General features: G+C 36.0%; 1 protein-coding gene across 2 annotated transcripts in view; it reads left to right on the forward strand.

Annotated features, from left to right (window-relative positions):
- EPHA3 (EPH receptor A3) overlaps positions 1-22,595 on the forward strand; it is a 353,983-nt gene that overhangs the window by 250,197 nt on the left and 81,191 nt on the right. The gene's annotated exons all lie outside the window — the stretch shown is intronic.

A 22,595-nucleotide genomic window follows, 5' to 3' on the forward strand; every position in this document is an offset into this window, starting at 1 on the left:
TTATCCAGCTCAACTCAGGGGACCGGCTGAAAAAGGTGTCCCCTACTCCTCCGCCATCTTAACCCCTCCCAAGGGTATAGAATTTAAGTGAAGTAAAGGGGATAAGGCACAAGAGCAGATCAGTATATCTTGACTTTCCTCTACACTCTGATTTCCGGGATCAACTTCTTGCATGTCAGCATGCATAGGAATTTTTTTTATTTTATATCTAATGGTGCTTGCTTATGTTATAGATGATCTGGGACGGGATGGACAGGAAGGAACCCTTCTGTAGGAGAGTGACACGATCTGACCTGGGATTTAAGTATATAAATAAAGTGGCAAGGGAGACCAGTTAACAAACTAACAATAACCCAAGTGGAGGATGGTAAGGTCTGAACTAAGCCTAAGGAAATGACGGAGATGACCTTTCAGAGACGAAAACCAGGGTGTACAAATTAAATAGGTGTGCATTAAAGAGCACAGGGGAGTTGCAGCTCAGTCAAATATGAAAATGATATAAGCAGGTATAAAATAAAGCATGATAAAGGCATTGATTAAGATCAGGAGAGGGAAAGATTGCATGAAATGCATACTATAGAGCATTTTGGAATTGATGAGAATAAGGCAAAATGCAGGTGGTTCATCCAAATGATCATATAAAGTAAACAGTTGACAAAATCTGATTCTTGGGAGAGAACTTAAACCTGAGTTCTATAGTTGGAGTCTTAAGGGTTGAAGAGAGAAGGAATGGATATAGAATGTAGAATTTAAAAAAAAAATGGGCCCAAATTAAGATCTCGGGAACAGCATCCAATAGCTACTGAGCATAGGAGAAGGAGCTGACTGCAGAGCCAAAGCTCAGACTGCATGTAGGAAGTAACCACATGCAAAGTTAATTACGAAGTCTCATTTTCTTTTGTCCCCTCTTTTAGTCCTCCTCAAGAAATATAAGCTTTATGAGGGCAGGGGACTTTTGTCCACTCTATACATCGACCTATTATTGCTCTATTTCCTTAGTGTCTGAAATAGAATGGATATTAAATGTCTATCAAATGGATATATAGTCATGTGTGCCCTTTGATGCCACCAGCACAAGCTCTCTCCTATCTCTGTGACATCCTTTGTCTTCACAGGTATCTCTAATGCCGGGTTGTCATCATGATCTCTCGTTTGGACTATTGCAATAACCACTGGTCTGGAGTTGGTTCTCCACTTCATTTGTTTTACAGAATACTTTAAGTCCAAGTGTTTTACTATCGCCTGCAAAACTCTCCATGACCTGCTGCATGCTTACTTGCCTTTTAATACCTTTCCACTTTACGCTCTATGAATACAATTCCTTGTACTCTTCATAAACTCTCTACAGTTTCATGCCATTTTAACCATTTTAAGTATTTCCACCTACAGGAAATTCTGCTATTTCCCTCCATGCCTGTTCATTCCTCATCTCTAAAAATTAGTTCATGAGTCACCTTCCACAGCAAGTTTTCCATTTCCCACCTGGAGTAAGCAAGCTCCTCTCACTCGCCTGCAAGAATCTGTTTACAGCGCTATCTCTTTTACCCAGTGCTGTGACTCCCCAAAGGCAGGCAGCCCGTCTTATCCATGTCTACTGAACTATGATGAAATCATGACAAGACTAATCTTATAGAATACGGGTTTGATCATGTCACTTACCTCCTCTAAAAGCTTTAATAGTTCCCTATCATTCACTGGACACAAAACAAAACAAAACTTCTTAGCCTGGGAGGTAAGACATTTCACAAGCATTGGGATTGATGCAAATCTCCAATCATAATCTCCTTTACTCCTTGTTACAAAGTGAATTTAAAACTTTCTTGTTCTAGGGGCACCCGGGTGGCTCAGTCGGTTTAGCGCTAGCTCTTGATTTTGGCTCAGGTCATGATCTCAGGGTCCTGGGATGGAGCCTCACATCAGGCTCCCTGCTCAGTGAGGAGGCTGCTTCTCCCTCTCACACTCCCCTTTCTCTCTCTCTCCACCCCTCCCCCCACTCACATGTGCACAAGCTCTCTCTCTCTCAAATAAATAAATCTTTAAAAAAACCCAAATAAACGACTTTCTTGTTCTCCAGGACATTTGGCAAATTTGGTAACCTTCACCTAAAATATACTTTTTTAATACTTATGTGGCAAACATTTTCCATTGTGAAAAGCCCAGATTAAACGCCAGCACCTCCACTATTTTTTCACTAATTTTTCTGAGCCAGAAGTCATTGTGCTTTCATCTGACCTTCCAGAGCATTACATTATGCGTTAGCAGTATCTCTTCTGGTGCTCTTTTATTTTAATTTTCATTAGAACGATATTTTATGTGCATTTAATCTTACCCACTGTACTTGAAGATCCTGAGGGCACAATCCAGGCATGGCCCACATTTGTCTTCTTCAGTGGCTTCCTTGGTCCTTATCCAAATAGGCACTTCTAAAAACTTTTTAAGTGGAAGAGATGTAAGAAGAAGGAAGGGATGCACACAGGATTCACATACTAGAGGTTTCACAGAATTACATTAGAATATAAAACTACTACAGGTGCTCCTGGGTGGCTCAGCCGTTAAGCGTCTGCTTTCGGTTCAGGTCATGATCCCATGATCCCAGGGTCCTGGGATCGAGCCCCGCATTGGGCTCCCTGCTCAGCGGGAAGCCTGCTTCTCCCTCTCCCACTCCCCTTGCTTGTGTTCCCTCTTTCGCTGTCTCTTTCTGTCAAATAAATAAATAAAATTTAAAAAAAAAAGCTACTACAGTTGATAGCTGGGGAAATATAGTATCATTCGAGACAACTTAGAGTGAGATTTGGGAACAGAAGTTGGATTGCAAATGTTAACATTCATGCTATATGGCAGACACTGTGCTAATCATGTTCTGCATATCATTTAATACCACTTTTATTAAGAAAAACATCCTGTAAGGTAGAAACTATCACCCCGCCAGTATTTCAATAAAAGAAACTGAGGCAAAGATAGGAAGTAACATGCCTAAATTCACACAGATGTTGCTGAATCATGATCTGAATTCAAGTAATAGGACAGCAGTGCCTGAATTCTTTTCTCTTTCAAACATTTATTTATTTATTTGAGAGAGAGAGTTGGAAGAGAGGCAGAAGGAGAGAGAGAAACTTGAGCAGACTTTGTGCTCATGGGGCTCCACCTGGGGCTCCACGCACGGCTCCATCCCATGACCCCAAGATCATGACTTGGGCCAAAACCAAGAGTCAGTGGCTTAGCTGACTGTGCCACCCAGGCACCCAACAGTCCCCGCATTCTTAACCATCTCTCTCTCTTCTATGGAGGTACGTCACAGAAAGGAAAAATAGCATTGATTAATAACACTGACGAGATAGGCAGGGCTTTCGGAAGACATAAGGAATGATAAGTCAGAAGGAATGGAATTTAGTCATAGACAGGAAGAGGGAAACCTGCTTCATCAACCCTGGGAGAAAAGGAGGAAAATATGGGTGAATCCAGAAAGTCCCTTTGCCTGAAACAGGCATTGTTTGACCAGAACTGAACTGAACTGAATTGGGTAAGGATTAAGTATCTGAACTATAAAGTAAAAATGTGACACACCCTCATCTTCTTTGTGCACTAGGCAAAACAGCTGCAATTCACTAGGGGGTATCAACTGAGAAAATAAAGGAACTGCCGAGGAATTAGGGAGGTCAATATGGAACTTGTGTTAAACTGTATGAAAATTCTTAAACTATATAAAAATAAATGTTTCAAGGTACTCAGGTTCTCTATAAATTAATTTTTGTGTGACCCATTTTTTGCAAAAACATCATGTTAGTTCATATATATATATTTATTTATTTATATATTAATTTCAATGATTTTTTTGGTTCATGATTTTGAGAAGTTTTGATTCATATTAAAAGCTACAATTACTCTAACATTTTATTTACACACATTTAAACAAAACTGTCTTCCTATCTGTTCTCATGTCTTAAATTTCCCTGGAAGATTAGCTTCGCTACTCATTTAATGAACATGCACTTAGCTATCTTTCTTTTTCTTGTATTCGTTATACAAGAACCTTTTTTATGCTAGGTCCACTTTTACCGCGTATAATAGGGAACTAAGACGATACATAAGAGAAGAGGAAGAATGGGCTGGTATCTTAATATCCCCTATCAAGGAGTTGTATGGAGTCTTCTGAGTACTGTCAGTCAGTGTCTTCTCTAGTTTAGTGACCTGCAGCCATCTGGTCTAACACATTCAGAATTATTAGGGGAAACTTGTGGATGGGGAAGTTTGCTCTCCTATATGTTCCTCTACTTAGTTTATTGTATAAAGCAGAGTAATATGAAAGGAAAAAAAAAAAACCGAGAAAAACAAGTAGCAAATTTCAAAACTGGAAATATTTCTTTCTTGGAAATTTTTTTTGTATCCTGGTCAATTTTGATCACCTATGGTGAAAAGAAACATAGTTTCTGAGTAATCAACATTTAAAGAGTTATTAGAGTATGTCTGGGGGTGGACTTTATTATCAAGTCCATTGTTTCTATGGGGCAATTCTCTTGTGACTCACTTTTAGCTTGGGAAGTTATCTGGAGGCTTTGTTCACTTCCAAAAAATGTAAGACCTTATGGCACAGAGAAAGTAGAGAATAAAAATGTTACTGCACATTTCTTCATAACTAATAATCCATATGGCCTGATATATTCAAATCAAATTGGTATTGACATTTGCCAACCTTGGAATGAAAGAATGATTCATCTGAAGTTCTTAGAATCAGTCAGCCCCTGTGGACTCTGCAGATAAGAAAACGGGAGGTATCAAGAGAAGACCTTAAGACAACTCACAGTTTCACAAGTTGTGACCTAGAACTTGATGAGGCCTCAGATAGTTTTGGGCCTGATGGCTTTATGGTACGATGGGGCATATCAATTATTTCTGGAAGTTCCTTGTCACCCTCATGCTTCAGCTCAGGCTTCTGTATTCCCAAACTTTTTTTTTTTTTTAATAAAAAACCCAAAACCACACACCATCTTTTGTTAATACCAGCACGGACTTTTTATTTTTTTCTAATTGCAAAAAGCTGATTCATTGGCATGTGTGCCACTCCCAGGAATGCTCTTAACCACTTCATCAAACTTGGCGCTGTCTAAATGTTGGTTTTGATTGCCAGCCGACAAAAGAGAAGGGAAATCACAAAAGAGAAAATTAACAAGTGTGCACAGTTCCAAAATTTGTTCTACAAATGTGTTTTAAATCAAATGAATCATCCTTTGGCACAAGCTACTCACTCTAGAGTCATTCATTTGAATGGCTTAGTCTCTGTCTCCTGAAGACTGTGGTTAGTATTATTCTTGATGAATGAGACAGTTACCTTAAATCATAAATAAAACAAATAGAATAACTTAACATCTGACTCTTAACAAAAGGTATGTTATCTCACTTTGCACTGGTAATATATCTTAAAGGGCAGTATGCCGAAAATCCGTTTAAACCACAAAAAGAACCAAGGATGCATCTGCATAGAACTGCTGCACGAAGAAAGTAAATGCATCTTGATTAAGAAAATATGTGGTCCTCCCAAATATTTTATCACTTTGTTTTTCTAGTCTTTTTACTCCATAAAAGTGGCTTCAATTCCTTTTTTTTTTGCATTGAAATATAGTTAACATACAATGTTATATTAGTTTCAGGTGTACAACTTAGCAACTGACATTTATGTACATTATGAAATACTCACCATGATAAGTCTAGTTACCATCTGTCACGGTACAAAGTTATTATTATTATATTAATATTATTGACTATATTCCCTATGCTGTGTTTCTACATTCCCATGGCTTATTTACTTTATAACTGGAAGTCTGTACCTCTTAATCCTTTTCACCTATTTCACCCATCTCCCCACCCCCATTCTCTCTGGCAACCATCAGTGTGTTCTCTGTATCTATGAGTCTGTTTCTGTTTAGTTTTGTTTGTCTTGCTTTTCTTCTTGTAACTTTCTAATTTGATTAAAGGTCTCTGGCACTAATAGAAATTGTGCTGTATAGTATTCCTATTTATTTCTTTTTTAAATTTTTAAGGGAGGAGGGGCAGAAGGAGAGGGGCAGAGAGAATCTTAAGCAGGCTTCACGCCCATTGCAGAGCCCGATGCTGGACTCAATCTCACAGCTCTGAGATCACGGTTTGAGCCAAAATCAAGAGTTAGAGCTGAATTGAGTAAGCCACCCAGGCGCCCCTCATATTTATTTGTGAAATCAACTTTTTTATTAATTTCAAATCTTTGCAAGGGTAAAGACTTATAAAGGTAAGTTATATGTAAATATTAACCTAAGAGATAAATTGGGCTTTTTTTCATCTCCTTTGATCTTCACTTTTAAAGAAATCGTGTTCTTCATTTGTAATTTTTTCAAAACCATTTTTAAACTGATCTTTACGCATGATAAAAACTTAACACAGTGTGTAATATTTTCCTCATTTTATGTAGGCTACCTACATAAGCCTACATGTATCATCGCTTTCTAACATCTGCCTTATCTCATAAAACAGTACTTTGTAATTGTTGTGAAGTGGCAATGTGGGAACTGAGGAAGTAAGAAACAGAAGATTTCTGGGTAAGCCCACTCATTTCACCTCCTACATGTCAGTGTCTCTTTTGGTGAAGTCTGCGAGACAGTGGAATACCAGGATATCACCACCTTGCTGTGAATGAGTCTCTCCCAGAGGAGACTTACTTATCTGCCTCTTTGTCTGATTCCTACTGGACTCTAATTCTCACTCACCATGTGAATCAGCAGGAAGGATCTATTCAGAGATCTATATTAGCTCACTTTCAATCTTATCTCCAGCCTTCTGTTGGTGGGCTTCTATAACATGTTACCCCAACATAGAATTAAATTGTGTTCTATAAAGCTTTGAGAGCTGTAGGACGGTAAAGGTGTTGTTCCATAGTTTTATTCATCCTAGGTACAAGCAGTTAACTCTAAGATGGAGATATTTGGTCCAATTATTATGACATAGGTACTATGTATAGTACAATACATAATAATTATCAAGAGTTTATTAAGACAACAGAAAGATCTGTTCAAAATGAGTTTCCAAACTAAAAGCTAAAATATGTAGTTATTTTATTGCTTGGGAATTGGCAACTAAGATCACAAAGTAGTACAAAAATGTACTAAGTTCACCACGTGGAAAAGAAAATTTCAGAAGCTGGGGCCAGATACACCTAAGTGGCTCAAAATGGGTCCCCACAGCTTCTCTGAAAAAGTCAGGAGTAGCTATAGAAAGCTAGCACACAAAGCAGATACCAGCCAAAAAACAATGGAACTCAGCAAATGTAGTGCAGTTGTATGAACTTTTTCATTTTTCCATAATGTCTCTATAGTGCCATAACACCAGAAAAGAGAAAGAAGGAATAAATGTGCCAACCTTTATCTCTTGAACTCAGAAAAATGTCATTTTATACTGGTGTATCCTGGGTATTCATAACCGAAAGTAACAGAAAGCTATGAGATATTCCAGCAATATCATCAGAGAATAGGAAAGCAAGTTTCAACAGATCAGGGAAACTCTGTTCTCTGTTTTCCACTTAAAAAAGTTCTATGGATCTGGTATGCATTGGGCTGTCTGCTTCTTGTTTAAGGGCCCAATTGTCATGATACATTTTGGTATTTGCTTGGGAATCCCCAAGAATGGCCAAGTAATGAAACACCTCTGCTTCTCTAACCTGAGAATGCTGGATTCTGAGTATAGGAAAACAGGATAGAAGTTTTTAAAAACTAACCATTTGTTTCAGAAGAGTCACTCCTACTTAGAGTAGACAGAAAACCAGAGGCCTCAGTGAACAAAAGTGATGCCACTAACTTCCAAACAGTATCATAAACGATATCATCTCACTATAGAAACCATAGTCCTGTTACTCAAATAATTTCTAAAATTATCTATATCACAATTTACAATTCTCAAGAGTGAGTTTGAGACATTGATAACGCTGGGGTAGGATTATATGTGTGTATGTGTTAGCTCTGTGTAATTGTGCCCTTTTTTGTGTGTCTGTGTTTGGTTTCCCTAAGCTCACACCCAATGGAGATTAAAACTTCCTAATGACAGAATTGGCTATTAACTAGAGCAGATATATATTGCTTAAGCATCTCAAAAATCAAAATAGAGCTCATGACAGACTAGGCTGTCATCAGTATCCCAAAGAATCTCCATAGACCCAAGTTGCCTGATAGTTTGTATTCTTCCAGAAGTAGATATTGAGGTGAGAATTTGAATACAAGCTGTTTTTTGGGAGATTATCCAGGAGACACAGGTAGGGGGGGGTATGAAAATAAAACAGGGAAATGAAGGCAACCGCTTGATCGGGGAGGCATTGGTCAAGTTACCCTGTGGGAAGCTGGAAATTAATTCTGCTGCTGCACAGGGAGAGCTGGTGTAGAACTTGGCTTCACAGTCATCCCTCCCAAATGAAGAGAAAGCTTGGGTATTTATACATCAACTCCCCAACAGTCCTTGACTGAGAGCTGTTCCAAGGATGAGAGGTAAATTGAAGGAACATTCTTAGAACTTTCAACCTGACGTGCTTGGCAGAACTGACTCTGATGCTCAAAGGAAGCCCTCCCAAGTAGAGTAAGATGCTGGCAGCTTGAAATAGAAAAGTTACCCTACAATTGTAAATTCCAAAAGGATATTGTTGGGACACCAACAAAATACACATTATGTATCCTGAATGGGTTGGAGTACTTCAAACCAGTTAGTGTTTAACTGAGATAATAGGTTCCATATGCATTTAGGGAAACATGGGGTATCAGTAATTTGTAAAGAAATCCAACTCTAGCCATTCGAATGTTTTCTATCTCCATAAAGGGGGGCTACACATCTGCTTTTTACATTGTATTACCCATTGTACCTTCCACGGTGTCTGGCATGTAATAGACACACAAACTCTTTGGGAAAGAAATCATTTCATCACATTTACTTTAATGTTCTTTACTAAGGAATTAGTCAAAGAAATGCAAAGGAAAAAATATGCAAGGAGGAACATGTAAAGAGATATTCATTACATTATTAATTTAGAAAGGACCTTAGAACGATAATAAGAACTATAAGACTAGTTAAGACGGTTGCTTTATTAAATGAAATACAAATTATGTTGCCTCAAATGTCTTTCCGGAGAACTACCTCAATAATTCTTTAGTCTTATTCCAGTAGAATAGTAGGAAAGAAGAGTATGGGGTTAAATTCTAGTCATTAACTTTTTTCCTCAAAAAATTTACCATTTTTTTCTCTCTTCTGTAAAATAGAAACAAATTATCTCATTATTTATATTGCAAGGGGTATTGGCAGGTGTGAATGGAGGGATTCAAATGAGAGAAGGATGTGAAAATGAATGGGAGCATCACCATTTGCTGACTGTTGCTTTAGCTGAGTTTCTTAATATTTTAATTCTGGGTTTCCTTTCTGTGGAATCAGAAAAAAATAATTCTCATTTTTTAAGATAGCTGTTAGAATTAAATAAAAGAACATGTGAATCTAAAATATAAAATGATCAGTAATTGAGCTTTCCATAGGAGATATATATAGATATACATATATAGATAAAGATATAGATAGATAGATAGATAGATAGATAGATAGATAGATAGATAGATACAGATTTATGTAAATGTGCTCGATAGTGCCTCCTTATCTGTGGGGGATACTTTCCAAGACCCCCAAGGGGATGCCCAAAACCACAGATGATACCGAACCCTATACATACTATTTTTTGTACACATATACACCTGTGCTAAAGTTTAATTTATAAATTAGGCATAATTAGAGATTAACAATAACTAATAATAAAATCAAATGATTATGACGTAATAATCATTATGTGAATGTGCTCTTTTCATCTCTCTTTCCTTCAAAATTCCTTTGTACTCTACTCACCCTGCTTATGATGATGTGAGATGATAAAATGCCTACGTCATGAGATGAAATAAGGTGAATGACATAGGCATTGTGACATAGCATTAGGCTACTACTGACTATTGACAATAAGTCAGAAGGAGGATCATTTGCTACTAGACTGTGGTTGACCGTGGTTAGCTAAAACCCTGGAAAGCAAAACCGCAGATAAGATACACATGTAAATGGTACTTACATATTTATGATAATAAATGTATTATATATTTAAATATATTATGTAGTGTATATATACAAATATGTCTTCCTGTGTAGGATTTTTAAGGTTATTACATCCAGGTTTTACATTTCATCAGTAGTGCTCTTTTTGTAAATATCAACTATGGGCATAGAATTTTTTCACTGGTTTTGGATTTCTGAAGATTCATACAGTTGAAAGAATTTATATTCAAATTTCATAAACTATTTTTTCTCATCCTTTTTTCTAATTTTACATTTATTATAAAACTAAAAATATGAACACAGAGTTTCCTCTACATTGCATATCTTCCACCTGTATTTGGATTAAACATGTGTTGATGTAAGATTTCAAAGGTACCAGTAAAGTCGACACTAAGTATTGAGATGCCAGTTTTGCGGCAGGCACTCCTGGAAGAGTTAGTCATCAATATTATTCGTTGTTTCCTTAAATGAACATCAGTAGTTAGCAATTTGTAGTCCATAAGGACCTTTTAATTTGTCTTCAAAAAGTGACTTTGAACATATGTTATTTTGTTAAATTACAGATGTTAACTGAATAAATTCTTTGGTTGCATGTTTTCTTCCTACAATCACTTGATTGTTTCCTGTAAAACTCTGTTGACTTTTCATGGAATGCGTTGGGAAATTTTTCTCAAAGTTTTCCTTTTGTGCCTGTAGTTCTTGTAGTCACTTCCCTTATTACAAGCTTCATTGATACAGATTTTAGAACAAAGACATAGGTTTGCTGTTGTTAAAACTAGTTGTATTTGAATTGATTATTTTCTGGTCTGATTTTATGATCCACCATTTCGCTAGAAGCTAGTGGTGAATTACCAAACGAACTTCTCAATGTGTTTGTGTACATTTTTTTCGAATTTATGAATGAAAAGAGCACAGACATTATGTTGATTATGTGTAACTGCCTATACATTGGATGCTTTATATTGAACATTAGCTATTAATGGAATATTCATTCCACTTTTACTCATTTGCAAATTGTGTACATTGTTTAGAACCCAACGTCTGGTCTTACAAGGCCTCTTGCTTCAGGATCCCCTTTCAGAGTATTAAACCAAACCATTATAGCCCCAAATCAGCTTAACAGTCAGTTATTCCTAAGGTTAACAAAAAATAAAAGTACCACACATTAACCATCCAGGAAAGCAGGATACACACATAGATCCATACATGCATATTTGAAAACCAACTGTGAGTCCCCTATAATGTATCTGGGGTAGAAAAACCCAGTTGTGTTTGGAGAATGAACTGCCAGACCCCTGAAACCTCAAGTTTGCTTTGCCTCTAGCATTTTTCCCTTATTTTTTTTTTCCTAGCTAGGTGCATTTTGAAGGAAATTTAACTTGAAAAGCATGTTTCTAAAGCTAAACCACAGACTGTGCAATGTGAATCATAACGATTCTTGGCTTATTGTTTTTCAATTCCAGAAGAAATCTGACAGATCAGGTCAGTAACAAGTAATAATGCCTATAAAAGAGTTTCACACAGATGTGTTTTTTTTTTTTTTTTTTAACAAACAAGCCAAATTAGAAAAAAAAAAAACTTGGAACACAGCAGAAAAATGTCCAAAATTATTCAAAGCCATATAACTAATATAACCACCCTTCAGTACTGGTAAACCATGTGTACTACTTTTTATTTCAGATTATTCTTTTATATATATATACATGAACATATAACTTGATTGGGGTGGGTTTTACATCTTATGAAATTTACCCTTGTCAAGTGTACAGTTCAATAAGTTTTACTAACTCTTCTGACTGATTCAACCATTGTCATAAATCAGTTTTAGGATATTTTTGCCCTATCACTGCCTTTTAAGTTCAAGTTTTTAAACATAAATTATAATTTAAGAGTCTTCATATTGAATTTAATTTTTCATAAATAAAACTCAACACAAAGTGACTTGAGTTTAGTTCACAAACTTGGGAATGAATTTTAGAATTTTTCCACACCTTAGGTAACATGTACTGTCTCCCTTCGTGAAGTTTATCCAGCTCTGTCTGAGAACTCTTGCACTGTGTTGACTAAAGATAATTGTCTGTTAGCTGTTGGGAATTCGAAATGCAGGAAACTAAATACACACACTAAAGTGAAAGCCAAATTCTTAAAAGAAACAAGTATTACTATATTTGTATCCACATAATTTTCTTTTTAGCTTTACTTATGCAATCCAAAAATGGAACAACTTAAGGCTATTTTTTTCTAATGTGCTAAAATTTTTACGTTGCATGTGAAAATTAATTTGCTCCAGTCCTTAAAATTCTAAGGTCAATTATGTGGAGTTTACATAATGGCAAAACTATGTATTGATGTATTTTCCTTATTTGGATAGACTTGAATATTCAAATTCTTCCAAAATTCATACTAGCTCAAAAGGTATTTGATAAAAATTCTTTAGATAAATTAATCTTGTGTCTGGAACTAAAGAGGTCAAACCACAGGCATCATGGAAATTAAGCAGGTAGTCTGCCTCTGCAATTTCCCCTTTGTTTTCTGCCTATTATTTAGAATCTCTATTTGTGGGGAATAAAATGTTATTTATTGCAATGAAATGTTTGCATTTCTTAATCAAGTGATATGGAGTAGAGAGGGAATTTGTTTAGAATAAAATGAGTTTGGGAAGTATTACTAAATGCAAACATGAACAATGCAAATCTTACAGCCAAAATAGAAATTCTGCAGGCATAATTGCTTTTAGAAACTCTGTAATTCGCCCCTGGTGTGCATTTTGTTTGTATAAATATGCAAACATACCCGAATTAGCATATTTCCCACCTGCATCCTTCAGACAGCTAGACTACAAAAAATTAATAAACGCAACCTCTTTTTTATTACTTAATTTGTTAAATTTTAATTGAAATCAGATAATGGGCTTGGGATGCATAATTTGAGGAGATGTAGAGCGCATATGAGGGAGGTTTCATGGAATTATCAAATGCATTTAACTCTTTCCTATTTTACTTAAAAACTTTCACGTGAGGGGAGTCTGGGTGGCTCAGTCCCTTAAGTGTCTGACTTTTGATTTCAACTCAGGTCATGATCTCAGGGTTCTGGGATCCAGCTCCAGGTCTGGGTCAGGCTCCCCACTCAGCAGGAAGTCTGCTTCTCTCCCTCAGCCCCTCACTCTGTGCTCCAGCGCTCCCTCTCTTTCTTTCTTAAATAAATAAATAAATCTTCAAAAAAATTGTTTCAGGTGATTTCTTTCAAATTAACAAATAAAGACTATTGTGTTCTTTAAGGGTATAACCATATCATAAATAAGTTCCTAGCATAAAGGTAACATAGAAGTAGGGCTGTTCTGGAAGTTGATTTCATGGTCATCAAATATTCTATGTTCTATATAGTGACCTTTCAAAAATTTTATTTTCTGGAATACTCCGTTGGCCCCCCTCCTTTTATTTTTCAAGCCAATGAGTATTTTTATATGTAAGTAAATTGAATAGGTGTGAGCTAATTTTGAAAATCCGATTTCCAATGTTTGATCAGCCTTTGCAGATTTCCTGGTATGGGAGGTTTGGGCTTTTACCTCCCTAAAGGAAGAGATCAACCTCCATGATTCCTAAGGAGGACTTCCCTGCTTCAGTTACTCTCTGCTGCACTTAGGGTAGAATTGCTAGGCGTATACAAGCCATATGGGCCAGACCTACACAAGCCATATGCTAAGCACAATCTCTCAATGTTTTTTCTGCTTTCACGTGCAGAATCAATAATATTTAGATGTAACATATACTTCTACAGTGTACATTTCTGGAGGGATAATGCACTATAAAATTCATGATTCATACAACAATGAAAAGTAATCGTTGCTCACTCATGCACGTGATACTTATAAGGACAGTTGTCATTCCTTCATGAATAAATCAATTTCTCACTCACCCAAGAACATAGATAAGTGAAAGTGAAGTTATCATAGGAAAGCACTTGAATTCATACAAATGCATGAATGCGTGTGCATGTGTGTGTGTGCGTGCACGTTTATGTGTGTTTTAAATTTTGGTGCCTCAATTAAAGTTAGCTCTTTATGACTTCTTTTTTTTTATTATGTTATGTTAATCACCATACAGTACTTCATTAGTTTTTGATGTAGTGTTCCATGATTCATTGTTTGTGTATAACACCCAGTGCTCATTGCAATACGTGCCCTCCTTAATACCCATCACTTGGTTAACCCATTCCCCCACCGCCCTCCCCTCTGAAACCCTAAGTTTGTTTCACGGAGTCCATAGTCTCTCATGGTTCATCTCCCCTTCTGATTTCCCCCCTTCATTTTTCCCTTCCCTCTCCTAATGTTTTCCATGCTATTCCTTATGTTCCACATATAAGTGAACCCATATAATAATTGTCTTTCTCTGCTTGACTTCTTTCACTTACCATAATCCCCTCTAGTTCCATCCATGTCTACGCAAATGTTGGGTATCTTTCTGATGGCTGACAAATATTCCATTGTATATATGGACCACATCATTTTATCCATTCGTCTGTTGAAGAGCATCACAGCTCCTTCCACAGTTTGGCTATTGTGGACATTGCTGCTATGAACATTGGGGTGCATGTGCCCCTTCTTTTCACTACATCTGTATCTTTGGGATAAATACCCAGTAGTGCAATTCCTGGGTCACAGGGTAGCTTTATTTTTAACTTTTTGAAGAACCTCCATACTGTTTTCCAAAGTGGCTGTACAAGCTTGCAATCACACCGACAGTGTAAGAGCGTTCCCCTTTCTCCACATCCTCGCCAACATTTGTTGTTTCCTGCCTTGTTAATTTTTGCCATTCTAACTGGTGGAAGGTGGTATCTCAGTGTGGTTTTGATTTGAATTTCCTTGATGGCTAATGATGTTGAACATTTTTTCATGTGTCTGTTAGCCATTCGTATGTCTTCTTTGGAGAAGTTTCTGTTCATGTCTACTGCCCATTTTTTGACTTGATTATTTGTTTTTTGGGTACTGAGTTTGAGAAGTTCTTCATAGATCTTGGATACCAGCTATTTATTACTTCTGACACAAACCCCAATTGATCCTGAACAATAGGGTATACTATGATGACTTGAAGATATCTGGACTGACGAAACTATGGTATCATTCTCTCCATTTTCTTTTCTTTCCTTAATTATAAAAATGAAAGGATCTGGTAAAGATAGAACAAAATGATTCACCTTGAGCCTCAACAGTGCCAACTAGGGGTAGGTCCAGATAAAAGTGTTAGCTTATGATTTAGTGTCTAGTGTCTAACTAACAATGTAATCTGGCTAAAATCATGATGCTGGTGAGCAGAGACACAGGAGACCAACAGATAGCAACCTTATAAGTACAGAAATACCCATTCCTTAAATAGCATAAGAGGTTAAAACTATATCTTATTAAAGCTGTGATAGGCTGGTTTTAACCTTTAGTGTTGGTTAGACATCAAAGACAGTACATCATGGAAGTCTCTGGATTTGATGGGACTGAGACAAAAAATTATAGCAAGACTGTGTGCATGCCAGATATTTTCTTAGATAGCTCATAGTGCTGTTGAGAAGATGTCTATTGCTTGCGTTAACTTGTAGACATTATTACACTATTGTGATTGTTTTAAAATGTAGTTTTTATTATTATTCTTGTATGGTGAGACCAACAGATTGGTCAGGAAATGATTGTTACGAAGAAGATAGTTTGTTAATCACAGTTTCCAAGAGGAAGGGGAGACTACTACACCACGGAGGGCCACACAGAGGAATACCAGGGTCAGTCAGGAGGCAGAAGGAGCAAGTGGAAAGCATGGGCAAGAGCCTTTAGTGTGGTTTCTGTGGGAAAGGTAAGGCAAGATAGGATAAGTAGACTTAGGATTGGCTAATTCGAATTTCAGTGGACTCTGAGGTATAGGGACTTGCTAGATGTCTGGTACCTAGCCTTGGGATGAACAGGGCAAAGAAATAGTGCCTCTTAGAGAATAGATCCAGATAGAGAAGGTTTTAGATTGATTCTTATTTCTAGGAATTGGCTAGGCTTGGGAGAGGCAGTCTATCCCCAATCAGCAAGGCTCCAGATGCAAGAGCATCAAGAATACAGAAAATTTAAAAAAAAAAAAAGATAGTTAATAAGCTGACATAGTAAGTATCTGGTCTTTGACACCAGTTTCTGACACAGGAATGCCAAAACTCTTATTATTTCCTGGGTATGCGGAGTGTCTTTTATCCTAATGAGGTGACTCTGGGTGAGTTTCTGAATAACACCTGGATGAGGACTGGTCAATGGAAAGACCAAGCCATGATTAGAAGCTTGGAATTTTCAGCTCTGCCACCCATTCTCTTGAGAAGGGAGAAGGGCTGAGAATGGAGTTAAGATTGATCATGCCTATATGATGAAGCCTCCGTACACATCCCAATAATTCGGTGTTTGGAGAGCTTCCAGGTCTGTGAGCACATCCGTGTACCAGGAGGGTCATACACCAACTCCAATGGAGAGAGAAGTTCCTGTGCTTGGGACCCTCCCAGACGTTGCTCTGTGTATCTCTTCATCTGGCTGCTCATCTGTATCTTTTATCATGTTCTTTAATAAATTGATAAATGTAAGTATTGTCCTGAGTGCTGTAAACCATTTTAGCAAATAAATCAAACTGAAGAAGGAAGTCATGGGAACCCCTGATTTGTAGCCAAGTCAGACAGAAGTCGTGAATAACCCGGAGGCCTACTATTTGCAATTGGTATCTAAGTGGGGGGCAATCTCATGCAACAGCTTCTTTTACCTGTGGGATTTGATGCTGTCTCCAGTAGACAGTGTCTGAATTTAAATTGTAGGAAACCCAGCTGGTGTCATAGAATTGGTTGCTGTGGGGAAAACCCACAGAATTGTTGACCAAAGGTGTCAGAAGTGTTGTGACTATGGTAATAATAGGAGAAAAAAAGGAGAAACACAGGAGGGGATAAACTAGTTTTTTTTTTTTTTTAAACATATTTGAAGATGGTTCTGATTCTGTGTGGATATTGAATGATATTAAAAGGGGAACTTAATTTAAAAAATAAAGAATGTGAAATGCAACTGAAAAAAATGAAAAATGGGATCTCCTCTTGAAGAATCCATGCAATAAACACCTATGAAATGAACCCTTCTTCTATCACTACTGCTCAAAATTTATTTTCGATATATATGCCTTAAAATGTTTTTCTTCCAGCACTATTGGTTCAGTTGAGAAAATTACTTTTCTCTTTACTACGGAAAATTAATGACATAATTTTATAGATAATGGTATCTCTGCTAAACACATTATAGTTTTCATTTTAGTTCAAATTTTATTATTTTAACATCAAGAGGTAAATAGAACTTATCTTTCAAAGGAAATAACCACAAAATATATTGTACATTTTGCTGTAAAGCTAACCAAACTGCATAGCTAGTTTTATGCAAGGTTGTCATGATACTAGGCACTGAAGACTCTGAGGGGCTTATAATATAGTGGGAAGACATACTGGTAAGTAAATTATGTAATTCCAACACAATGTGGTGGGCTAAAGAATAAGAAAATGAACAACTATTCTGTATATCAGAACAGAAGAAGCTTATTAAGTATTGCCTAAGGGACTCAGGAAGGGCTTTATGGGGGAATTATATTAGCAATGGATTTCTAAGGATAATAAATACAAGAGATTTTTCAGATGAAAAAGGAAGAGATTGAATGTTCCAGAGTGCAAGTGTAGCAACACACTGTGGACAGATGACCAAAGGAATTATCTTTAGAATTTTAGTTTGAAAGGAGAGCACTAAATAATAAAGCTGGTATGTGTGTTGCAGTCTTATGAGGAATCTTAAATAATTATGTCATGAATTTCAATGTATGTATCTTATTATAGTCTAGAATTTTCCAAATGTGTGATCTTAAGAGTTTTCTGATACAAATTTCTTAAAAATGTAGATTCCTAGACCTTTCTTTTGGATCTCTTTATTTAGTTAATAAGTTTAGAAAAAAAACTGATTTGACATTATGAAATTTTGAAGGAACAGAATGTTAATGTTTATTTACTTTATAAAATAATAAGTCATCAAAATGTATAGAAAACTGAATTTCTGGAACAATTGAGATGAAAATTCTAGCATCCAGGTGAAAATGGCAAGAGTTTGAACTGAAGCAAGTCTGGAAAATTAGAATAAAGAAAATTCGTCAGCTCAATGTTGAAGTGGTTGGCATGCAGGGCTCTTGGTGAAGGAGAATATATAAAGAAGTTTAACTCTGAAATTCAAACTGGTTAGGCTGTAGAGATAGTGAGTCCTGAGACCCAAATAGGAAATTCCAGAGAACAACAGGTTGAGGAAATCAGGGTAGGGATGATGAGATGGAGAACATGAAGCTATGAATGATTATGCTAATTCAAACCCAAAAGTGTTTCTGGATTTAATAGAAGGGTTCACTTCCAAAAAAAAAAAAAAAACAAGAGGGAAATGTTCTTAAATGGGCATTGTAATGAATGGCACAAAAATCTAAGGGAGTAATGCTTTTAAACGCATGTCTGATTCAAAGTAAAAATCTTTCAACCATTTACTGCATGATATTTTCCCATGGAGATAATTTTTAAAAGCTTTGGCTCACTTAGAAAAGAAATACTGAACCCTTTTTGTTATTACTTTAACTTGTCCAATCTCTAAACCACAGATACCTCAGAGGTTCATTAGAAATTCCCAAACCCAGAAAGAGGAATGTCCCAATAAAAACAAACAAACCAAACCAGATCCTTTAGGAGTTGAAGTTTGAAGTTTTGACTTCCTGATTCTAAGGATGGGTCATATTATAGCTTCAGAATAATAGTAAAGGTAGCTTAAAAACACCATAGTTAAAATAATGAATCTCTTCCATATCTGTCAGTAGATTTGGCATGTAAGTGTATCAAGTGTAACTCAAATACAAATTGTAAACCATACAAGCCCCATTTCTAACTCAATCTCTTTACATGGAAATCTCTTTAGCCCAAACTTTTTTGCTTCTTCATTGTAATTTTTATTATTATTTCATTAGATACAGTCAATGGCTCAGGTTACACTGAGAATGAGAGAAAATCTTGCCTTTCCTTTTAAATAAATAACTGGGGTTCAGTTATTAAGTGTTATACTTCTCTTGTCTCTCTGTCCTCTTGACTAACCGTTGCATGTTTGTGATTCAAGAGGATGCCAGTTGCAGTAGTCTGGAACTAGGGAAGTAAACACCCAGTGAACATCCAATCCTTGGTTCCCAGAAAGTGATGTCTTCCTAGAACAGAAATTAAAAAGCATTTTGATACCAGCTTTTATGAAACACATACTAGTAGATAATCTAAGGTGAAAATATCTGAATATCTGTATAGTCCTATGTCATGACAAAAAAAAAAATTGAAGCATTAATTGAAAGAGCCATGAGCAAGTCCACTGTGGCACCACAAGATTTTTATTTAATACCTGGAAGTTCTGGTTCACTTTACAAAGTATATCACGTCTCCTTTTTTTATTCTCCAAAGGACGTGTGTGTAACCAGCTGTACCCAAAATAACAAAACCTAAGGATCAAATATTTGCTCCCTCTCAAATATCAATACCACAAAAATGTATTTTACACACCAAGACATTATTTTAAAGAGGGCCATTAACTTACTAAAAATTAGTTCCTTCCAACTGTTTTTTTCTTTTTACCATGTTCTTTGTGTGTGTGTGTGTGTGTGTGTGTGTGTGTGTGTGTGTGTGTGTGTATTTTTCCCCCCTGCAAAACTCTGCATTTACTAACCTATGTAAAGGCCTGGACCAGTTTCACAGTAGCTTACTTCGTCATCAATTTCTTCATCTTGATAAGAGAGTCATTTCAGTAGCGTATCATTTAACGTATCATAAAAGAGGCACTGGATTAAAACTCCCAATCTGGAACTATCGAGGTGTTCACCAGTAATTGCTGCTTCACCTTACACACCTGCAGTTTGCTGGGAAAGACTTGTGTGTCTCCTCCTCCTATGTACCTCTTACTCTAGTGCTGAGCATTTCTCTAGTCTTGGAATGGATTTTTTTTTTCATTCCATGGAACTATGACCCATCATTCTTTCAAATTACAAAATTAAAAAACAAAGAAATGAAGACAAAATAAAGCATGTCTATTTTATGATATACATTGCAATACCACATTCTCTTACACAACATGATAATAAAGGATTTCTATGGATTTGGGAAATTAGTACTTTGAACAAACCACTCTTTAATACCTGGAAACTAACTTAAAGAAATGTAATCCATATCATGGTTTCTCATTAATATTACAAATTCCATGAGTGCCTGAGGAAGTGTAGATAAATTATACTCCAAGTCATGAGTTAAGAGTGTTCTAGAAAACCTTTTAAAAAGCATTGATACAGTGGAGTGCCCCTGGAATTCATCTCTTTCTGCAGTATGTTTTATTATGTCTTAAAATTATTTATTAGGAGAGAGAAAAACAATTTCTGTTAATTATTTATTAATATTAAAATATTGATGAGCATTACCTAAATGTTACGGGATTCCAGCTGGTGCACTGGGTTCTAACTGCTGACACACAGCCAACACAAGAGGCGGGTAGTAAAAGAGCAGAACAAATGACTTAACAGGGACCTAAAAGCAGCAATCAGCAAAGGTTCATTTAACTTAGAGATGGCACAAGCTTCGAGCAATTGCCTCTACTTAAGTAAGTGTGGAATTACAAAGACTATTTATTACAGTCAAACAGGGCCCTGCAGCTTGCTCAAAGACCTTTGAAGAATTTCGACAGTTATAAAGTCTTGCTCAGTGCAGAAGCAGTAAAATTTGGGCAGACCCCAAACAGCCTGCAAAGTTTTCGTTAAAAAGTTAATACAATCTTTGTCACAATCATTCTTTGAAATGAATTTGTTTCTCTCTTTTTTTTTTAAAGGGGAGATACCATACATGATAATTTTCAAAACTTCTTTGAAAATGTATTTTAATTATTAGGGAAAATAAACTGTTTTCATGGTGATATGGAATTAATATAGGATCTCCATGGGTTTATTAGGAAAGTGTTCCAACATCAAGCATCTTTGAAATGCTCTGTAAGTGTATATTAAAAGTCACTCTATTAATGGATTTAATTCAGCGGAAAACTAGTGGAATTTCTCTGTTTTTTTTGTACAAAAAGCAAAACTTGTTTCCCAGGACATTAGGACTACAATTTTTCTATTAACAATTGGATAATGAATTGTTTGTTTGTTTTAAGTAGTAGGGTTAGGTTAAAAGAAAATAACTCTCAAAAAATTAACATACTTTATTTACTTATAACTGAGTGATCTATTTAGAAACATCAAATACATTTATAAAATTTTAACTAAATATAACCAAAATAAATTATCCTTCACTTGTAATCAATTTCAGAGAAGCAAACCACTACAGGTTGGGGGGTGGAGTAGGGGGTAAGGGTATGGTGAAGCCAAGCCAGGAGATAAAATAATAATAATGAATAGATGAAAATTAAATATGAAAGGTAAATGATGTTAAGTTACATGAAATGATAGTAATTGCTAATGGGAGAAAAATATGAATAAGAAAATACATTTACTTTTCCATCAGAAAAGCAACACCTACATTTTAGCTTGGCAAAAGATTAAATATCATCTCCAGGCCTTTAAATTAATGATGCTTTAGTTACAAAAGAGCTCACAAGATCTTACAAATAATAGAAATAGGAGGATGGGAAACTTATTGTAGTGGATTCTTCATTTAGACTTATACTTTCTAATAAAGTGTCATGAGGCAAGCTTAATGAAAACTATTTTTAAGTAAGGAATAAAAATGAAAGGCAGTTATAGACAGGAACAATTTGAGAGGTTAGATGCAAAGTCAGCATGTGACAATCACAGAAACATCAAATTCACAAATCCGAAACTTCTAATGCTAGCTTTTAAAGGGAATACAAATACACAGAGTCCTAATTGTTCTTGACTTGAGAAAAATCTATAAGAAAATAGTTCCTTTAGCAATGAAAACAATTCAACAGTTAATGTACTTGAGAATTCTTGATTTATGTTTGTTTCATGTTTGCAATTTATTTTGCTGCATTCCATTAGGCCAGGATGCTGCTGAACCCCACAGTGAGATATTTCAGTTGGCCAGTGTACCAAGATTGAGATTTGAAACCAGAAGTGCACTGAGGGATAGCATGCATTTTTGTTTTAAGTGGAAGGATTTGAAGTAAGATATCACTTAAAATATATTTAATCTTCCATTAGAAATGAGGGTGACCCTATGATGTTTGATCCAAACATGATTTTTATTCATGTTCTATACTTTTGATAATGCATAGCAAAACATAACAAAAAATAGCAAAACAAAAAATATAGAGTCAACACCCAATAAGATACTTCAGAATATATCCAGAGATTTGTGACACAAAGTGCAGTCAGTTCCTTGGTACTTCTTATTACATATTTTCTTCTTAAGAACTAAAAATGTAAAAGCAGACAATTGTTGTTTCCTGACATATATATTTTTATTCATGAGAG

This window comes from Ailuropoda melanoleuca, chromosome 1 (genome assembly GCF_002007445.2).
Source record: "Ailuropoda melanoleuca isolate Jingjing chromosome 1, ASM200744v2, whole genome shotgun sequence".
In the NCBI taxonomy this organism is placed as follows: domain Eukaryota; kingdom Metazoa; phylum Chordata; class Mammalia; order Carnivora; family Ursidae; genus Ailuropoda; species Ailuropoda melanoleuca.